This window comes from Gymnoscopelus braueri, assembly GCF_963280865.1.
Source record: "Gymnoscopelus braueri genome assembly, chromosome: 12".
In the NCBI taxonomy this organism is placed as follows: domain Eukaryota; kingdom Metazoa; phylum Chordata; class Actinopteri; order Myctophiformes; family Myctophidae; genus Gymnoscopelus; species Gymnoscopelus braueri.
The window spans coordinates 20,058,296-20,079,624 of record NC_137614.1 but is presented as its reverse complement, the minus strand read 5'-3'; the positions used below and the strand labels follow the sequence as shown (position 1 = coordinate 20,079,624).

The window sequence follows — 21,329 nt, the reverse complement described above, 5'->3', positions numbered from 1 at the left end:
TTTACAAATGTTCTTACAGATTGAAATACATCATTATTATAGAAATCTGTAAAATGATGGAACAGTATAAAGAATAAAGCTGTGAATTGCACATACAGTATAACAAAGCTTTGTTTGTGTGTCTTTACTGTATATAAAGTAAGGAGAAGAGGGGAATAAAACACTGTCATAAGTGCGAGAAGCAAATAGTCTATGCAACGATGTTAACAACCAGGCCCATGAGAGGAAGAAATGCCAAACATGCTTCTGTTTAGCAAGCTGAAGTGTTTGCAAGAGAATACGGTTGAAACTGTGAATAATCAATCTCTGCCAGCTGATAATAAAGGGAATGACACCGTGGCTCCCCAGGAGGAATGACAAGCTCTAGTGCCAGAGGAACCAAACTCAACACTGACCAACCTCTCCTGACATGCTCACCCTCAAAAGCCCACCGGCACTGTGGGAAGACAAGGAAGAAAGACTCTAAACTAAACTAAACTAAACTAAACATTCACAGTGAAAGCTGTTCACAGGTTTACAGGTGTTAAAAAAGTGGAGTTCTTCTTTGTCATACAAACTCCCATCATTTGCTGTTAGAAAGTGAAAAAGATAGAATACTAGGAAAAAAAGAACCTGCTGTGCTGATGGAAGCTGCAGCAGGCCACATGGTTGAAATTGCCACTGAGGTGTCAGTTCTTCTGAAAACAATAGCAAGAGGATTGGATTTGCCTGAGTTGGCCTGAGGCTGTTGAGGAGACTGAAGACTCACAAGGAGGCTTAAAAAGTGTCATAAAACCTACTTCTACACCTCTTCCAAGTTCTTGCAGCCATACGGCAACTGTCACTACATTATCTGGGCACCTTGTATGGACTAATTTACATTAAGGAGTTGGGGGTTATTCTATTCTATTCTATTCGTAAATGTAATTAAGTGTGCATAAGAACATCAGCTAAATTAATGAAACATATGCCAAGCCTTGAGCAGGATGTGTGAGTGTCTCAAGTATCAGAATATGAATATGCAGCTAAACATCTGATCCCTTGATTTGGCCATTTTGAATTTTCTTCAAAACTCAGTTTTTGCTCTTCCTCCTACAGATTTTGTCCAAAATTGCACCTTTCTAGTTTCCATTTGTCAGTGGTGGGCGGTATGTGGTAAAGTGTTATAAACTCTACAACCATACTTATATGTATGTATACACTTCGGTGTAGAGTTGACACAAAGCAGGTGTTTGGGACATCACACCCACTCTTAAAACAACCTTTATGCAAGCCCCATTAAGTTTTTCTTTTAGTTCATAATGCATTTAAGCCAAAGAGAATGACAATACATAACTTCAATTCACTTTCACGTGTCTATATTTAGACATAGCATAGCAATTCTAGGCTATAACTTCACCAAACTTTCCGGGTCATTTATTTTGGGTCCAGCTCCATCGGTGAACAAATCAGGCTCTTTTCAAGATAAATTATATTGTGTGCAACAGATCAGGCTTTTTTTCAAGAGAAACAATATAATTATTATACTGTGTGTGTGTGTGTGTGTGTGTGTGTGTGTGTGTGTGTGTGTTTGTGTGTGTGTACAAATCATGTGTATTTTGAAAGGGTGTCATCAGCCTACAGGTGATTACAGAGTACTGTAAACAGCGAGCATATACATGCACAGATGGGCAATTTTGATAACTGTACACAGAATATTGCTTTTCGTATTTGAGTGTATTCAAAACATACTCCAAGTGTATTTATTTAATTTATTTATTATTTATTTATGTTAAAGTACAAAATCAAGAAATTATCAAAAATGGGTATACACAAGGTTTTCACCTGACAATAAGAAAACAGACCTGTGGCTGTGTCATACTTCACATGCCATGTCAAACATTTGCATATCAATTATTATACGTGTTTGTAGTCTGGTAGGGGAAACAGGTTCCCATTTCTTCCCAGTTTCCTTTTTTCTCCCTAATTTAGTCATTAAGCCAATTGATTCCTCCCCACATATCTGTGTTGTCACTGCTGTTGTTTTCTACTGACTGACCAGTGAGGAGCCCCCACCGGGAGGACGCCCAAAACTCCCTGCTGGCAGTGACAATTATCACTCTCCCCGCCCCCGAACATCGGCCAATTGTGTTCGTGTAGACGCTCGACAAAGCCAGATGCACCACATGGATTCAAACCCACAACCTCCGTGGTGGTGGGCAGGCATTTTACCACTGCGGTTTTTATTAGGACCCTAATGATTTCTTCTTGTTGCCCGGGTCAACTAATGACCCATAGGGTTTCGTTTGGAGGCAATTCTTTGTATTTTTGAAATCTGAAAAAGTTGGTTAATTTGTCTTAATTTGTTGTTTTGAAAACCACTGCTGCATAATGATAATGATAATGAATTTATTTGTATAGCACATTTCCAGACAAGTCAAAGTGCTTTACAGAGCAGAATAAATTGAACAATCAAGATAAAACTTTGGATAGAAGCTATTACAGACGATCAGAGAATAAAGCAAGTGGCACAAATACATACAGATATACTCAAATAAAACAAAAGTGACAGTAAAATTTAAGAAAAGGCCTTAGTATAGAGATAAGTTTTCAGAAGAGTTTTAAAAGATGATACTGATTTTGCACGTCTTAGGGTGACAGGTAGGGCGTTCCAAAGCTTAGGGGCCCGGACTGCAAAAGCTCTTCCACCCTTTGTGATGAGCTGGGGTGTGGGGGTCTCCAGGAGGGCCTTATCCGAGGATCTGAGGCTGCGTACAGGCCTATAAGGTTCCAGCATGGCAGAAATATAAAGGGGGGCCTGTCCATTCACAGCTTTAAAGGTCATAAGTAAAATCTTAAAATCAATTCTAAAATTAACAGGTAACCAGTGTTAACGAATTACCAAGATTTAATGAGAAAAAAAGGCTTCTTTAGAAAAATGACTGACGGGCTGGGCTGGGCCTAATTTGTCAATTATTAGTGAGCCGGGCTGAAATATTTAGGGGATATGAAAGCTCTAGTTTGAAGTGCTCATGTGGCCTTATAGTTGCTTCTTTTTGTTTTCATAGACCTGCAGTTGCTTATTTCTCACCAAGGCTGGCAACACGGCTCATGGTCCAACGCACAAAGCCATGGCAGTGTCTGTGTGCACTTGGCGGGTGCTTTTAGAACCCACTGTCCCCCCTCCCAAAGCCGTACCCATGTGTGTGTGCAGAATGGCAATGTGGGGGATATAGCAACAACACGCCCATGGGCACGCCTCCACGCGCAAATAACGGTGTCGGTATAATGGGTGACGGGTAGAGCAGGTGCTAGAATAACATATTGGGGCAGGGCAGCTCCATTATCAGTATTTAACAGGTTTAGGGTAGGGTTTAGGCTGGGGGAACTGCCACGGAATAGGGGCCTATGGGCCAATGTCCGTCCATGCATGTTTATTCGGTGTGTGTGCTGTGAGTGTGATATGCCCGAGGAGGTCATGTTCAACTGATATGTAATTTCCGTTTCAAGTCATGTTGTGACAGAAACAACCCTTAATCAATGATAGTTCATTTCTACTGATATTGGGTCACCTATTGGGTCACACCTGCACTGGCACCCAGTGCAGGTGTCCGGCCAGTGCTGGGAGCCTGCCTTTCCACTAACTTGCGATCTGAGCAACGGCTGATTGATTGATGTACTTTATTTAGTAAGACATGAGAACAGTACATGACAGTACATAACAGTACATGGAAGTACAAATTCACAATACAAGGTCTACTAAATTGGAAATCTCATTAAGCACTGAACTTGTTTAAGATGAGAACCCCATGCACACAAATCATGATGATACAGTGCAGTAGCGCACAACATAACTTGCATCATACATATATGCTGCTATGTTTGAAGATTAGCTGGTTTGCTAAAGAATGGCGGGATTGGCGGCTTACAGATGTCTAGTATTGTTTCAAGAAGAAACAAAACAGCCTTGATGTTAGAGCTTCCCCGCTTTGAGACCAGTAGTTTTGTGGGTCCGGTTCAGAGCCAATTTCCAGCCTAGAACCAGTAGTTATAAGGCGGAAATTCACAAACCGGTTCAAGATTAGGCACCGGCCCTAGCCCCATGTCAGTGCAAATGAGGTGAACTGGCCCCCTGAAGCAAAACTGTCGTCAAACTGCTTCACAGGAGAAAATGGCTTGGGATTTCCACAATGAAACAGATTATCCAGGGGGAGAATCTAGGGTTGGAATTTTCAGTGGACTGTACTTGAAAGAAAAGCTCTCGATGAGTTAAAACAAAACAACAAGATTATTGTCAAACCTGCCGACAAAGGTGCACTCTTAGACTTGGTTGTAGTTTTTGCAGCAAAGTACTGTAAAACCCTACAGTACAATGCTATATTTCTTTATTACAGTAAAGTACTTTAGTTTATTCTGGGTAGTTTTGATGAAGCGTGAATATTGTACATTGTTACTGTAACCTATTGTAAGCTGAATGTAACTCTGCCATGGCAATTATACAGCATTGTTGTAAATTACTGAGTTAGCCATCACTAGACTTAGGGTGGGGCATACAGGGTTGAATAGTACATTATATGTAATGGGTAAGGCAGAAAGTAACAAATGTGGGAACTGTGGGGAAATTGAAAATGTAGAACACATTCTATTGAAATGTGAAAGTTATGTAGAGGAAAGAACAAAATTACGTGACAAAGTTCTTGAAGCAGGACGGGAATGGGATAGTATGGGGATTCTGGGAACATAGGGAAAGGGAGTAGGTATGGTTAGAAAGGCACTGTTTACGTTTTTATATGACACTAGGTTGAGTAGCAGAATTTGAAGGGAGGGGGGAAAAAAAGAAGAAAAAAAAGTATATGTATATATATATATATATGGATGTATGGATGTATGTATATATATATATATATATATGTATTTGTCTATGTATGTGTATGTATGTATATATATATATATATATATATATATATTACATTTTAGTGATGGGAATGGGATATTTGACATGATGCTACACACTCGTGTACAGTAGGTGGCGATATGCACCTTTAAGTTGGTTGCGAACTGCCAGTAAATAAGAGAAGAAGAAGAAGAAGAAGAAGACTGAGTTAGCACCGCCTCACCTGCACACACACCACAGACAAACACAGTGAACACACCCACAGTAGCTTCCTGAAGAAGGGGAAAAGAATGGCAGACAAGTGTGGACTCCTGAAGTTGTGTATATTCTGTAAGTTTGTTCAGTTTGTTTGACTTGTACATGTTTTTCATCCAGACATTTATAAATTGTTTTTAGGACTGTATGCTCTAGTGAACTATTGGAGATAGATAGACACTAGCAAAGTCGTTTTTTGTGTGGTGAGAAAGCACCAATCTATGAGGCTTCACCAAATGAATTGTTTGATGTGAAATATTCACAATGCATTTTTGGGTCGTTAATTGCTCGCGCTGCTAGTGTTAAACTACTTTAAACATGAATTAAATTACCAGAGTGATTTGTGTTCAGATAGATTAGATATTGGTTTTGATTTAAACTCTTAGTAAGTTTGCTTTAAAGCAAGTAAAGCCAGTGGCGTTGGAAGCAGGATTTCTGTTCATTGTAATTGCAAAACTCAATTTTGATGATAATAAAAATATAAGTAGGGGTGTATGAATATGATCTAAAAACTGACCTACATGTACAAGCTCACAATGTGAGTTTTAGATCGGCTATTTTCACTATTTTGGAATATTTTAGAATTAAGTATAACATTAAGCATTGTATGTTTTGGCCTTATTTTGATGATTGGTACTGGTCATTTCTTTGTATATTTAAGTCATTTGGCATTAGTAGTTTGAATTTTCTGCAAATATTTACTATAATTGATGATACAATTGTATTTTATTTAGCTACAGAATTGTTTTCACTCTTGTGATCTCTGTCAATCTCAAGATTTAACAACTTTTGTTCTACTTTGTTACAGTGTGTGATCTGAGACCAGTGAGATCCCCAGGCATTCAAGTTGACTTGACCCACTGAAGTCATCCCAGCCAAATAACCAGTATGTATAGCTACAACTGCAAGTCATGCAGTTTCTCAACTTCTGTCTTATATTCTTTCACCACACATAGTACACACTCAAAGTACACAGGAATGAGGCTAATCATTGCTTTTCATGTGGTATACCTGAGTGCCCTTGCACTTTTAAGAACTTTAAGTCTTTCAAGTCTCATATGTATCGCCAACATCGCAAGGCAAAAATTGTGCCAATTGAAGATAGACCTCAACCCCAGAATGTTATGTTTTCATGCCAGGTTGATGCTTGTAACTTTCAGAGCACCATTTTTTCAAGTCTGTGTGCACACTTGAAATGGCATATTATGGATGGTAAAAAGGTGACCTGCCCTTATACAGGCTGCACCAAATCTTTTTGTGTTAAGTCAACCTTTTCTTCTCATTTAAGTCGAAACCATAAATGTTCACACCATGAAACTATAAGTCATGATGCACCTAACAGCCAGCAAAATGAGCAGTGTATATTGTCTGATGAAATGTTCCCTGAAGCTATGCCTGATGTGCAATTTGCAGAGCAGGATACTGTGCCTGACCAAAGCCAGTTTTTGAACAATTTGGCTGTTTTCTATCTTAAAATGCAAGCCAAAATGTTACTTCCTGCTAGTGCTATTCAGACAATCATAGAGGAATTTCAGGAGGTGCACAACTCTGGCATGAAGTTAGCACTTTCAAAGGTTCCATGAGAAGCTTACTATGTTGAACCTGCAGGACAATGAAATCAGCCAGATACTAGCTGATGTGTCAAAGGAAGATATCTTTAAAGTGTGCCATGAAGGGCCCATGCGATCTGAGAAAAACATTTTTCAATAAGACGTTCAGCTATGTTTAGCCCACTCCCATCTATCTAAGGTGCAAATGCAGCTGGCAGGGAATGTTCCTTTCAGTATGTACCTATCAAGGAGACCTTGAAGGCTCTTCTCAGCCAGGCAGTTGTGAAAGACCAGTACAAACCATAGACTGTAAAAAGAATGGACAATGGCAACGTGCAGTCACCCATTGGTTTCTACAGACCGTAAATGAAGCCTATTGTTGAGGAACGTGCAATCCGCCATCTTTAATATATACAGTTGGGCACGACGGAACTCAAACGCTATTGCTTGAGACCAGACATGTGACCAAGGAACCGGAAGACAACCCCCAAAGAATGCTATTGGTTGGGTAGCTTGTCAATCAAGAGCGGGCGGGGAATGAATGCTATTGGTTGTGTAGGTCGTCAATCAAATCATCCCGCCCCTCCTGGAGCATAGCCTACTTTATCGTCAATTTTAGAATAAATGGGACCATAGTTTAGCAAAACGCATATCATGATGATTGAAAGGAGACTTTAAACTATAGCGACTGGAAGCATATAGTATTTATGACAATTTTTATTAAGGTAAGAAAATCTAGTCTAAAGTTTGTCCCATCTGCTTATAATGAGAGAATATTCTTTCTGACACCTGCAGCCACCTACTGGCCATTTATATGAACTGTGTCTTCCTTATCGGCCTCATTGTAAATATCCAAGCCTTGGCCCTTGCTGGTTGCTTGTTTCTTCCACAGAACCTGGCGTCTGTGGAAGAAATAAGCAACCAGCATCATCTCGTTCTGCACGAACGATAGCTCGTTCGCGACATTCAGTGCACGTTTGAGTATCATGAGACTCCACGATGAGCAGTAGTAGAGAAAAAACTAACTTTGCATCGGTTATAATAGACGATTTTCACTCTTACACAGGCTCCCATTATGCCAACGGAGGGGGTCGACAGACTGGACGACAGGGGACTCTCTGGAATAACTCAACGTCCCTTTCAATGATGGTGAGTGATTAGCGACACATCAAAGATAACACTTAAAATGGGCGGATCTCTCCTTTAACACATTCCCTGCCAGAGGTGTTTTTTAGAAAAGGTTCCCCCAGTGCCAGGATTTTGACCATTCTGACTAATATTTGAGGACTCACAGATTGGTTTGTGCTATGACTATGAACACATGGAATATCTCAAAACAAAGCTTAGAATCTCTTCTTTCATTTAAAAAAAAGTTTATAGCATGTTCCGTTTTTTAGCTAGAGGTAGTTGAATACAGCTTGGTTTGACCAAAAACTGACCTTTTTTTCATACATTCAGAGTTATAAGCAATTTAGTAAAATAAACACGTTTAGAGACATAAAAATAATTTCAAAAGTCTTTGACGTTTATTTTGCGCCTTCATTGACATCCGTCATGTAAACAATACTTTACAAAAAAAAAAAAAAAAAAAAAAGCATTTGGACACATTTTATCACACTTTTATCACACCGTTTCAATGGCATTTCAACTCAAGTCTTTCTTTTCAAAGTAATAGTGTGTGTGTGTGTGTGTGTGTGTGTGTGTGTGTGTGTGTGTGTTGGCTCAATTGTTACAGGGTTATTACAGGGTTGTTACAGGACATACTGAAGCAAGAAAACACAGAGTTGATCCATCATCATCATCATCATCATCATCATCATCATCATCATCATCATCAGTCAGTCCTTGACTTCTCTGGTCAATAGTTGCCCATGTTACATGAAATGCAAAAAGAGTGAAAGCGTGTGTGTGTGTGTGTGTGTGTGTGCATGTTTTTCAAAAATACTTCTTCTTACAGTGATACACCGTGTAGCAAAGAGGATGCAAGGGGACCTTGCAGACTTTGCATGCGTACCTTGTCTCCTTCCGTTGCCCCTGGCGCATACAGACTCGGCATGCCCTAGTTGGACCAGACTTGTTCTCAGTGGGTGGGTATGTGACCAGATGATGGCCTGCAGAGCGATCCAGTCTGGTCTCAGGGTCATGGCCCTTTGGGCCCGCCTCCGCCGCCCACGCCGCGGCCTCATCCGGCGACCACTCCGCCCACTCCACCTCCTCCTCCTGCGCAACCTCCTCATGCACCTCCTCATGCACCTCCTCCTGCACCTCTTCCTGCACCTCTTCCTGCACCTCTTCCTGCACCTCTTCCTGCACCTCTTCCTGCACCTTCTTCCGCTTCTCAGGAAGCGGAGTGCCGGTCCAAGACTTCACTACAGCATGGGTGAACTTGAACAATGTTTTTACACGCTCTGCTGCCCCCTGGTGCTTTACTTTGTAAAGCACAAAGCTATTGTACAAAGCCAGCTGGATCAGGTACACTGCAAATTTCTTAGGCCACTTCTTGGTCTTCCGGGTGAAGAGATAGTAGGCCAGGTTCTGATCGCACATGTCCACACCATTCATGTAACTATTGTAGTCTACAACGCACACTGGCCTCGCCTCGGACACCTTCTCGCTGTGGTGTTTCTTCTTTTCAGCCACAGTGGTCATCTCATCTTTGTGGATGGTGGAAACCATGGTCACAATCTTGGCTTCCTTGGCCCGCCATGCCACGACCATCACCTCCCCCTGATGACGCATCAAAGTGGACCCAACTGGCAGCTTGGACTTTTTCACATTTGCTATGGCTGGTGGCTGCCCTCTACTTTGGCGGAGGGTCCCGCACACATGGGTGCCCTGCTTGAGGAGGGCTTTACTGTGCTTCACACTGTTGTAGAGGTTGTCCATCCACAATCGGTACCCTTGACCTGCAAGGCCTCCTAGCAGGAAGGTGACGGTTTCCGGGATGGTATTCTTGATGCCACAGTATGGCTTCATGTTGTGAAGATAGCCGGTTGTGGAGTCACAGAGCATATATGATTTGATGCCATACTTTATGGGCTTACACGGGTTGTACACTTTGAAACTTAGGCGACCTCTGAAACACAGTGTTCCCTCATCAATGGTGATGTTCTGGCCTGGTGTATACATTTCCTGGAAATTTGCCAGGAGGGAGTCCAGGAGTGGGCGCACTTTCCACATCGGGTCTTCAGAAGGAGTGTCATTGAAATGAAGGTTGCTCCAGATCAGCTGGAAGCGGTTCCTGCCCATGATCCTGCCGAAGAACGGCGTTGTGAGGTTCTCGTCGGTTGACCAGTAATGTGAAGTCTCAGGTTTGGAAATAAGCCCAGTGAGAAACAGCAGCCCCAGGAAACGCTTCAGCTCTGCAACGGTCAATGCTATCCAAACGTTTCCTCTGGCATGTGGCTTCTCTGAAAGTCTCTGCTTATCATATGTGTTTTTAGCATATGTGTTTGTATAGTTGCATATCTCCTGGAGCAGAACATCAGGCAGGAGTAGCTCTAGATAGTCAGCAGGGCAGTCGGAGTCGAGCTCAGCAGCAGCACCCTGAGGGCCCGGATTCACGGCAGTAAAGGGGATGAGTTTAGGCTGCCAGTCTGTGTCAGACCACACATCCACAGGAGCTGCAGCTGTAAATATACATAAATAAAATATCACTTTAGGCTTTTAGCAAACACTCTTATCCAGACAGAGCGACTAAAAATAGCAGATGTTGGTGGTGCTACAGTGTTGTGTGTGAATTTGTTGACATGAACTGGACAGGACAGGATCAAAATGTTGTTTACTTCAAGGTTGTTTACATGACCTGACCTCAAATTCCCTTTGAAGCATTTCATTATGACAGAACAGACATGGTCAGAGGGGGGGGGCTGTGTGCACCTGCATCCCCCTCCAAAATAAGAATAAAAAGAGCAGATCTACAAACTCGCGACAAGTTTGTAGATCTGCTACTTTTATAAAAGGCATCACACACATGCATAGTAAATATATAGGCTACATTTACCCTTGCGAGATGACTTGCGAGATGACTTGCTAGATGACTTGCGAGATGATCCAGCCAGGGGTACAGCCACCTCCTCCTCAACCATGTCTGCGCCTGCAATAAAGTGAAATAAGAATGTAGCAAACACTCTTCCAGACAGAGCGACTTACAATAAAGCCCACCCACCTACCCCCCGCCCCCCCAAAAAAAGAATAAAAATAGCAGATCTACAAACTCACAACAAGCTTGTAGATCTGTTATTTTTTATGGCATCACACAATATAACATAGTAAATATATAGGCTACATTATCATCATTCATAATCAGACAGAGTGTGTCCCCATGCTACAGTGTTGTGTGTGAATCTACTGTCAGTCCAATTCAGATCAAATAGGATTTTGAAAAGGTTTGTTGACATGAACTGGAATTTTTTTTATGGCACCACACACATGCATGGTAAATATATAGGCTACATGTACCATTGTTCTGTGGTGTTTTAGCAATTTTGTATTCCTGTGTACAAGTGTCATACAGAAAAAGTTCTTACCTCTGCTAGATGGTCCGGCCAGGGCTACGTCCTCTACATCCTCAACCATGTCACAGTCTGAAATGAAACATCAAATACTTGGTAAATATTATGAACATCAAATCAATTTAAGTATTTAGCAAACACTCTTATCCAGACAAGAGTGACTTACAATAAAGCACACCTGCCTACTCCCCCCCCCAAAAAAGAATAAAAATAGCAGATCTACAAACTCACAACGAGCTTGTAGATCTGCTATTTTTATAAGGCATCACATAATATAACATAGTAAATATATAGGCTACATTATCATCATTCATAATCAGACAGAGAGTGTCGGTGGTGCTACAGTGTTGTGTGAGAATCTACTGTCAGACCAATTCAGATCAAAGAGGATTTTTGACATGTCAACAAAAAGTTTGTTGACATGAACTGGACAAGACAGGATCAAAATGTTGTTTACTTCAAGGTTGTTTACATGACCTGACCTCAAATTCACTTTGAAGCATTCAGAAGGGGGGGGGCTGTGTGCACCTGCATCCCCCTCCAAAAAAAGAATAAAAATAGCAGATCTACAAGCTCACACCACACTTGTAGATCTGCTATTTTTACAAGGCATCACATAATATAACATAGTAAATATATAGGCTACATTATCATCATTCATAATCAGAGTGTCGGTGGTGCTACAGTGTTGTGTGAGAATCTACTGTCAGACCAATTCAGATCAAAGAGGATTTTTGACATGTCAACAAGAAGTTTGTTGACATGAACTGGACAAGACAGGATCAAAATGTCGTTTACTTCAAGGTTGTTTACATGACCTGACCTCAAATTCACTTTGAAGCATTCAGAGGGGGGGGGGGCTGTGTGCACCTGCATCCCCCTCCCAAAAAAGAATAAAAATAGCAGATCTACAAGCTCACACCACACTTGTAGATCTGCTATTTTTATAAGCACAGTAAATATATAGGCATCATAATCAGAGTGTGTCCCTACGCTGCTCTGTGTGTGTGTGTGTGTGTGTGTGTGTGTGTGTGTGTGTGTGTGTGTGTGTGTGTGTCTTATAACTTATAAGCAGACCTGGCAACAACTTATCGTGTCTAGTCCACCAAACACACAATAAAACACAATAAAAAAATATTCTTACCACTGCTGAAGTGAGCAGTAGAAAGCTTTCTCTTCCTTGGATCCCAGCGATCACCAGAGCCCTCATCACTGCTACTGGAGGAAGAGCTGTCGCTGTCGTTGTCTGTGACAACTGGGCTGCGAACGGGCTCCGGACGGGTCCTGCCGCTCCGACGAACACCGTCGGTCGGTACCGCGGCAGTAGATGGGCCCGCTACGGCCGTAGTGGAGATCGCCCCCACTAACTGCTGCTTGTCGGGCTCCGGACGGGTCCTGCCGCTCCGACGAACACCGTCGGTCGGTACCGCGGCAGTAGATGGGCCCGCTACGGCCGTAGTGGAGCTCGCCCCGACTAACTGCTGCTTGTCCTCGCCGTCCACTGCAGAAGAAGGGCCCGCTGCGGCCGTAGTAGAGATCGCCCCCACTAACTGCTGCTTGTCCTCGCCGTCCACCACAGTAGAAGATGGGCCCAATCCCAGTAACTGGCGTAACAGTTTCTTGTCGTCCACAGGAGGTGGACAAAGCGGCTCTGGTTGCACTGGCACTGCTGGTTGTGTCCGAGTAGCCCGAGTCAACGACTCCAACAGTGTCTGCTGGCGTAGCGAACCGGACGCTTGTTTAGCGCCCCTGTTTGAGCGTTTTTTGCCCCTCATCTTGACTTATACTACACTATATCTGATCTCTTTTTTTTTCTTTCTCCTCTCCTCTCCTCTCCTCGATCACTATAACTGACCACTTCTCCTCTCCTGTCTGCTCCGCTCTCCGACCACACCAAATGATCTCTCCTCTTCACACTCCTCTTCTCTACAAGCTTATCTCCTCTCTCTCCGACTACACTACACCAAAAGATCTCTCTCCTCTCCTCTCGATCCTCTCCTCTCCTCTCCTCTCGATCCTCTCCTCTCCTCTCCGCTCCTCACTCGACTGAAATAAACTAAACTGAACTAAACTAAAGACACTCAACCGCTCACAATTTCTAACACACTCTCATGCAGTCTCACACACACACACTCAATCACTAACTGACTCACAAACTGTCTCACACACTGACTGACCTGTCTCAAAAAATTGCTGTTACCAACCCTCACTCTTTTCACTCCGATCTCCGTCTCTCTCTCTCTGTCTCTCTGAAATGTTTGGGCGCACAGGCCGAGGCGGCACCACCGTCTCCTTTATAAAACATTTGGGCAAACAGCTGTTTGTGATCAGCTGACTGATCACGTGTTTTTTCGGTTAACCCCTTCATCTACAGGTCCAATATTAACGTACAAGCTGCGCAACAGTGTAATATACAGTAATCAGTGAAAAAACCCATCAACGGTTTAAACCGTTGATGGGCCCGTGGCAGTTAAAGGGGTACATTTTGATTCACGAGTATAACCGTGGATGGCAGGTAATGTGTTAATGCATATAGGGGAAACACTGATGTGCAAGAAGACTGCACAACTTCAAAAATGTGTGCAGCTCACTAGCAGAAAGGCACCAATTATTGCAGGCTTATTTGAGCACAGGGCAGCTGTTTTCTCCAAACATTCAAGTGGTTGGACTGACAAGCAACTTTGAAGAGAAGCTCTACAGTCGCAGCATTCAGCAGGCAGTCAGCAGGGCATTGGTCAACAGAAAAAACACTATAGAGTTGTCAGCTGTATTGTACAAGAATATCAAATATTTGAAGGGGCTGATTGTGGCACTGGCAGGTGGTGACAGTGGAATTGTGTTTGGGAAAATTGTATTGATTTTACTTGATCAAGGCAAAGTGTACCTGATTGTGGAGAAGCATCAGTCTGTGTTATTGGTTGATGTTGGTGTTCATTACCTGACTCAAGAGGGGGACTACATGTGTGTAGACATAGACAGTCTAGTTGACTACTATCCATTACCACATTATGACTTACGTGGTGTTTCTGTGGTTGCACTTCATCACTCTATTTGTGTCTGATTTTTTCAGGGCTGGATGAAGATCGGCTGAAGTCCTTGGTTGAGCGACTGATTATCGTCATTGGTATAGAAGCAGTTGCAGATCTGCGTTATGTGAAGGAGGATGACATCAAGGACATTCTGACACCCCTACAGACACGCAAACTCATAGAAACCTTTCAAAGGACAGGTTTGTCCAAATAGAAAATAGTAAAGCTTCATCTGATAAAACACTCTTAATGATATAGACTTTATATACTTTATTTTCTATTTGCTCAAATGCATACAAAATGTTGGAGCTCAGCTCCCAGGATCAGCATTTAAAATGACAGAAAATACAGACAAGACAGAAAGAACATACATGCTACAATTATACTACATATATCCTACAATACTCTTTAAAAAGACATAAATAAGTGTTCATAATTTCTAAAAAAGAAAAAATGGTTTTAAAACTAAAACCAGTGCAGTCACAGTGCAATTCAATTCATGATTCAGTTCATCTGTTCATAGGGATAGGGATAATAATGACAACTATGCATTTGATACAATTACAGTACACAGACATGTATTTGTTTTCTCAAATCTCAAGGTGTTGTTCATACAGTTGCATAACATGTATTGATTTATCAATTTACTAATTTGCCTTCCTTTATACCATGTTTTCTTCTCCCAAGATTCTGCCCAAGAGCCAACGTCAAGCTCTGTCTCCATCTCCACCTACCCCTGCACCCTCTTCTCCTCCCTCTTCCTAACTGGGTTGCAGCTTTCCATGTGCCTTGGGATAAAATGCCTCCAACTCTCCAGCAGGCCATGTCTCTGGAGCAGATGGCAGACCATACCGACAGGTTACAGATGATCAGAGTTGTTGTGGATGCAATCCGAGTGCTCTGCCCAATGTCAAGAGATAGCCAGAGATATTGTTGCTCAATATCCCAAAACCTTTGGTGATGAAGTCGGTGGAGTCGTCATGGGTAATGGTTATGAGGGCCTTCTGACTCAGAACAAAACAAGAGTGAACCATGTCAACAGGGACAATACACTCGCTAAAATTCGAAGACCAAAGAGGACAAAGGAGAATGAAGATGCTCCCCAGTCCAAAAAAAGCTGCAGTCGAGTGGACAGTTATGGATCCACTCACCACATCGTACAACGCTTCCAAAGCGCTGCGACTGCTGACGCAACTGGAGTAACTGTCATTACTGACTTGTCTGGACCAAGGTGCAACAGAGGTGACAGGCACAGGTGCAACATTCTGAAAGAAGAGAGATACAGATATCACAATTTCCACACACATTCCCATTAGGCAGAGGAAGAAATGCCACTTGAAAATTTTCAAATCAGCCTCATGGTGGCGCTATAACAGGCCGATTCGTGTTTTTACCTATAACTGCACCGATCTGTGTAAAACTTTGTATGCACACTCTCTAGATGTTATCCAAATTTCACGCAAATCGGTACACATGATCTCTATAGTCATGTAATCAAGACGGATCTGTTTTGATTTGAACTTTATTGAATCCGCTCACGTCCTCGTCGTTCAACTCCAATCCATCCTCGTCCTCGACACTCGACACTCTGACACTGAAAGAAGAGATACAGTATCGGGGGGGGGGGGGGGGGTCAAAGTACTCCTACAGATTTTGTCTTTTATAGCGCCACCAGGATGCTGACTTTTTGATATTTGATTTGATTTTTGATGACACTTTTTTTTATATTAAGCCTTCGGATTTTATCCAAATTTCACGCAAATCGGAACACATGATCTCTCTCACATAGTCATGTGATCAAGACGGATCTGTTTGATTTGAACTGTATTGAATTTACTCACCACCTTTATGGCTCTCCAGCACCACCATAGGCCGAAGAACAATGTGAGCACGGCACAAAGGCACACTCCTCCCAATATTCGTGCCCCCATGCCGCCGTAGACCCTCCAACCAAACAACCGAGTGCAAATGCACTTGCATATGCTGCGATCACGTACTTGGCTTCAATAAAGAAGACTGACGGCATCTGAGGATATGAGAACAGACATTTAACACATTGTGAGCTTGTAGGTATAAAATACCATAGGCCTACACTGCCCCGGAGTGGAGATATCTACCAGCGGCCACGCTGCACTACCAGGGACTGGGACCATCGAGCCCAGAAGTCTCTGCTGCGGAGCTGGGCCGCTGGACACCGGGCCTACATCACCCCCATCCCCCCGGGACCAAGGCGTCCTCCTCGTCGTTCAACTCCAATCCATCGTCATCCTCATCGTCATCCTCATCACTCTGACACTGAAAGAAGAGAGATACAGTATCAGGGGGGGGGGATCAAAGTACTCCTACAGATTTTGTCTTTTATAGCGCCACCAGGAGGCTTCGCACCAGTAGTGTCCATTCGACACAGACACTACTGCACCGTGACCTCAAAGTTGAATAGTTCAATACTAAGATACCGCAACAGAGACCAGGTCACAAGTGGCCAACAGAGACTAAGGTATGGAAACCTCAATATGAAAACTCTATTTTGACTGTGCTACAAACCTCACCACTATGGTATTTCATTCATGAAATTACATAAATACTTCATACTGTGCACCAATGAAGAACCTTCATTCCTTAATTGTGAAAAAAAGCAACTCCACAACTTCAGAACCAAAACACCTCACAACATAATATACTCAAGAATCAAAGGTTTTATTTGTCACTCAAGATATTCAAACAAACAATATTCAATAATCCTGACAAAACATTGCAACATCTTGGCCTGGACTGCTGGCCTAGCGGAAAAAGAAAAGGTCTGAGAGGCTAAGGAGTTATCCATCATATAGCTTCCTCAGGGATAAAAACACAAACGACAGAATAGCTACAACAGCTACAGTAACACAAAATGTACTGTACAGCACTGAAAATGTGCAAATTAGAAAGCTGTGTTTTTTCCCCTCATGAACTGTTTAATATGTATTTAATCGTTTGGCATTAAGATGGCACAAAATAAACATTATGAAAGAAGTTAAAAGAGAACATTACAGTGCAGAACAAGAATCAAAAACCTTAGTAAAAGGCAAACAGAAAAGTCTTCAGCTTTGATTTAAAAGAACAGATGTGGTTTCTAGGAGATTGTTCCAGATATCTGGTGCATAAATACTGAACACTGAAAGATCAAGAATGGACTAATATGTTGAGCAAAATGAAAAGCATCAATAAAATAGTTAAATAGAGACATCAAGGCTTGTGATTAAATTGGCTTTACAAAAGAAAATCACACAAACATCTCCCCAAATAGTGCACTCCACAATTAAAGTATGATTGCTGCTAAATAGCCAAATGAATTGGAAAACGACATTTTGGAACAATATTTAGATTAATCTTTCAGCAAGATACAGGTTCTATGACAGTTTTTCAATACCATAGTGGTCTTGATCCTTGTTTCATTATTCAAATGGGAATGGATTGCAAGAACCACTGTGGCAGTGTGCCAAGGACCCCTATAAGAGATCTGTAAATGTTGTCAACATTTGTTGAAAATAGCACATCTACAAGGTCACAATGCATCACGATGCGAGCGTTGTGAGCTTGTAGATCGATAAAATGTGATAATGTCCCATTCAATGTATTGATAGTATCCGAATCAGGTGGTAGATCAGCAATCTTCGAATAGCCACAAAACTAAATAGGGCTTAAGTGTATGAACCGTTTCTCATGCTGCTGTTTAACCCTGGTGTCCACATTTTGGGCATATCATGAAATTATAGGTGAGATTTTTCAAAACATTAAAAACTTTTCACAGATTTTCCAAAATGTCCAAATCGTTTGTAGTACAACAAAGCATATAAGCCTTGAGTGGTTCAGATTTTCGCAAAAACTCTGTCACACTCTCACACCTGGGGATGGAAAAGTAGGACCTAGAATGCAGAAAACACTCAGGTTGCGGTCACATCAAATTTGAATATGCCATATGCGGTGGATTCCATAGGATTCTGCCAATGCTTTTCAATGGGAACGGATAGTTTTTTTTAGCGGAAATCCACGAATGGCAACAAACCGCTCCGTTCCCATTGAAAAGCATTGGCAGAATTTAAGTTTGGTGTGACTGCACCCTCAATACAAAAGAAGCTGGCAAACTGAAAACTCTTTACTGATGAAAAACTAAGGTACACCTCACAGGGTAGAAGTCAAACTTAAAAATACTCTTAAAACAGGACCTCGCACAGGAACACAGAAGAAGGGAGCAAATTAACAGAGGAAAATAATCCAGCAATTTTACCAATAACAGAACATTCTTTAAATACACTTGCAAGGCCAATTAAACAATCGTCTTCAGCTGGGTTGCCAAGGTGGAACCAGTCTCTCAATTAAGTCCCTAAAAGATAGAGGAGGGAGCAAGGAACTGCAGTGGGCATAACACAAAGGACAGGGGCATACAATACAGGACAGGGCTTTCAAGGGCACACAGGGCAGGGGAAGAGGCCTTGGTCGTGATATACTCAGGCTATAACACTAATAAAAGCCCAGCCATTAGCCATTAGTAGACCATTTCTGTCTAAGTATGTTTCCTGTTGAATGAGTTGCAGGCTGCAGAATCTGGGAGTGATACAGTGGGCTGTAGAGTGTACAGCCTTATACTGTAGTGTATATGAACGGGAGATTGGTTGCTTTTGGCTCACTACATAATGTGTTTACATACATACATAATGATTATAACAACAATAATAAATGTAGTGTTTCAAAACTGAAGAACAGCGCAGTGGTTTCACTTAGAAATAACACTTCAACATTCACATCCGGTACAACACACACACACACACAGGATGAAGGTTTCCTGTGAACCAAAAAATATCAATAAATGTCTGGAATCACTATGAATATCAAATTACCATCTTTCATCATGTTTAGAATCAGAATAATCATTTCTTTTGGTAAATATTGCAGAAATAATGCAATGGTGAAATAGGGTTAGTTAAATGTTGGACACTTCAAAATAAGGCACTTAGATAGGAAGCTAAATTCTCAGTATGACAATCATTCAGTCAACATTCTGTCAACCTTTCAAAATTCAAGTACACCCAGTCTGATACATTAGACCACGTATGTATGGTTTCAGGAAATGGGGAGAGAGAGATGGGGAGTGATACGCAGCAAAGGTCGTCGGGATCGGGATTCGAACCCGCGACACGCTGTCAGGCATTAGCAGCCTAGGTGCCCGGAACGCTAGCTGGGGGTAACGAAAACATTGATGGTGCCGATGTGGGGGTAACGAAAATATTGATGGTGCCGATGGTGCCGATGTTGACGGTTTTGTGGACGACGACTTCTGGAGGTCTCTGTGCCGGGTCTTCAGTGTCGAGTCTCTCGACACTCTGACGCTGAAAGAAGAGAGATACAGTATCGGGGGGGGGGGGGGGGGGGGGTACTCCTACAGATTTAGTCTTTTATAGCGCCACCAGGATGCTGACTTTTTGATATTTGATCAGATTTTTTTAAATATTAAGCCTTCTGATTTTATCCAAATTTCACGCAAATCGGAACACATGATCTCTCTATAGTCATGTGATCAAGACGGATCTGTTTGATTTGAATTGAATTTACTCACCCCCTTCCTCCAGATCCACTGTAACAGGAACACAAGAGTCACGACGGCACAGAGACACCCTATTCCTCCCAGACGTGCCTTTCGGGCCACATCTTTGTCCTCCACCTCATAGAAAATTTTGTAGATCTCTGTCAAGATTACAATTTTAAGTTGACAATCACGAATTGCACATATATGACTAATACTTTAGATATACAAATACATTATTGACATATTTAATACTTTTATACATGTAAGAATAGCAGAAATAGCTGATCTACAAGCTTACAACACGTCACGAAGTGACACATTGTTAACTTTTTTTTTCAATATGGAAACTATTATAACTATGTAATTATGCAGAAATAATTGCGATTATCTCAAATAATTGTGATTATTCTGTAATATTTTCGACATGCCTACCTTCTCCAATCAAAGTGCCACCAATGACAGCAGCGGTATACGCTCCGAGGACGTATTGCGCTTTTATATAGAAGAATGACGGCCACTGAGGATATGATAACAGACATTTAACACATTGTGAGCTTGTAGGTATAAAATAGGGCTAAAGTGGTAAATGTATGTTTTATAATGTAATGTATATCTACAAAGTAACTAAAGGTTTCAAATAATTGTAGTGGAGTAAAAGTACAATATTTGCCTCTGAGATGTGTGGTTGACAGCGAGACAAGAGTTTTACTTTATGGCTCTTCAGGTTCTGTCATAGACACACACTCACATACAGTACAGGCACAGAGACACGCACACACACACATGCACAAACACATTCCTTCACCTCTTCAACAAGGGTCCGGGACCCCTGGGGGGGGGGGGGTGGGTCCTCAGAGTAACTATAGGGGGGCCGCCAAATCTTTGAGTTTTTTTTTTACATTAACCACTTGAACCCTAGAATTCTGTTTCTGAGGGGAACATTAGCCGAAAATAGCAGATCTACAAGCTCACGATGCCTCGCAGTGAGCTTGTAGGCCTAGTAAAAGGCCTGTGTTCAAAATGTTACTTGAGTATAAAAGTACAAATGTATTGGCATCAATTCAAAATATTCTTGAAGTAGAAAACTAACATGTTGTTGTGAGCTTGTAGATCGGCTATTTTCATATAGCTATGTATAAAATAGCTAAAGTGGTTCATGTATGTTTTATAATATAATCTGCAAACTGTGCAAAGTTAAGTTTTCAAATAATTGTAGTGGAGTAAAAGTACAACATTTGCCTAGATGTAGTGGAGTAGAAGTAAAAGTAAAACTGGAAATACTCCAGTAAAGTAACAAATACCTCAAAATTGTACTTAAGTACAGTACTTGAGTAAATACTCAAGTACTTAGTTACTTTCCACCACTGCGCAGGGCAGCACTCTCAGGTCCTGGGAGCTCTTATCAGCATAATAATAGAGATCATGGCCCCTGACCTGTTTTTTTAAGAGTATTAATGAGTAAGAGAAGGATTGGCTTATTACCTCCGTTTTAGGCTTAGCTGCCCTTCTCGGCTTGGGTTCGACCGGCTTGGGTTCGACCGGCTTGGGTTCGACCTCCGGAGGACT

At 41.9% G+C, this 21,329-nt stretch overlaps 1 long non-coding RNA gene across 1 annotated transcript; it reads left to right on the top strand.

The window, feature by feature from the left end:
• Positions 1–5,915: 5,915 nt before the first annotated feature.
• On the top strand, positions 5,916–14,981 carry LOC308097552. Its single transcript, XR_013934225.1, has 4 exons — positions 5,916–5,993; positions 7,724–7,806; positions 14,242–14,400; positions 14,888–14,981. It is a non-coding gene; the product is annotated as an uncharacterized lncRNA (long non-coding RNA).
• Positions 14,982–21,329: the final 6,348 nt, after the last annotated feature.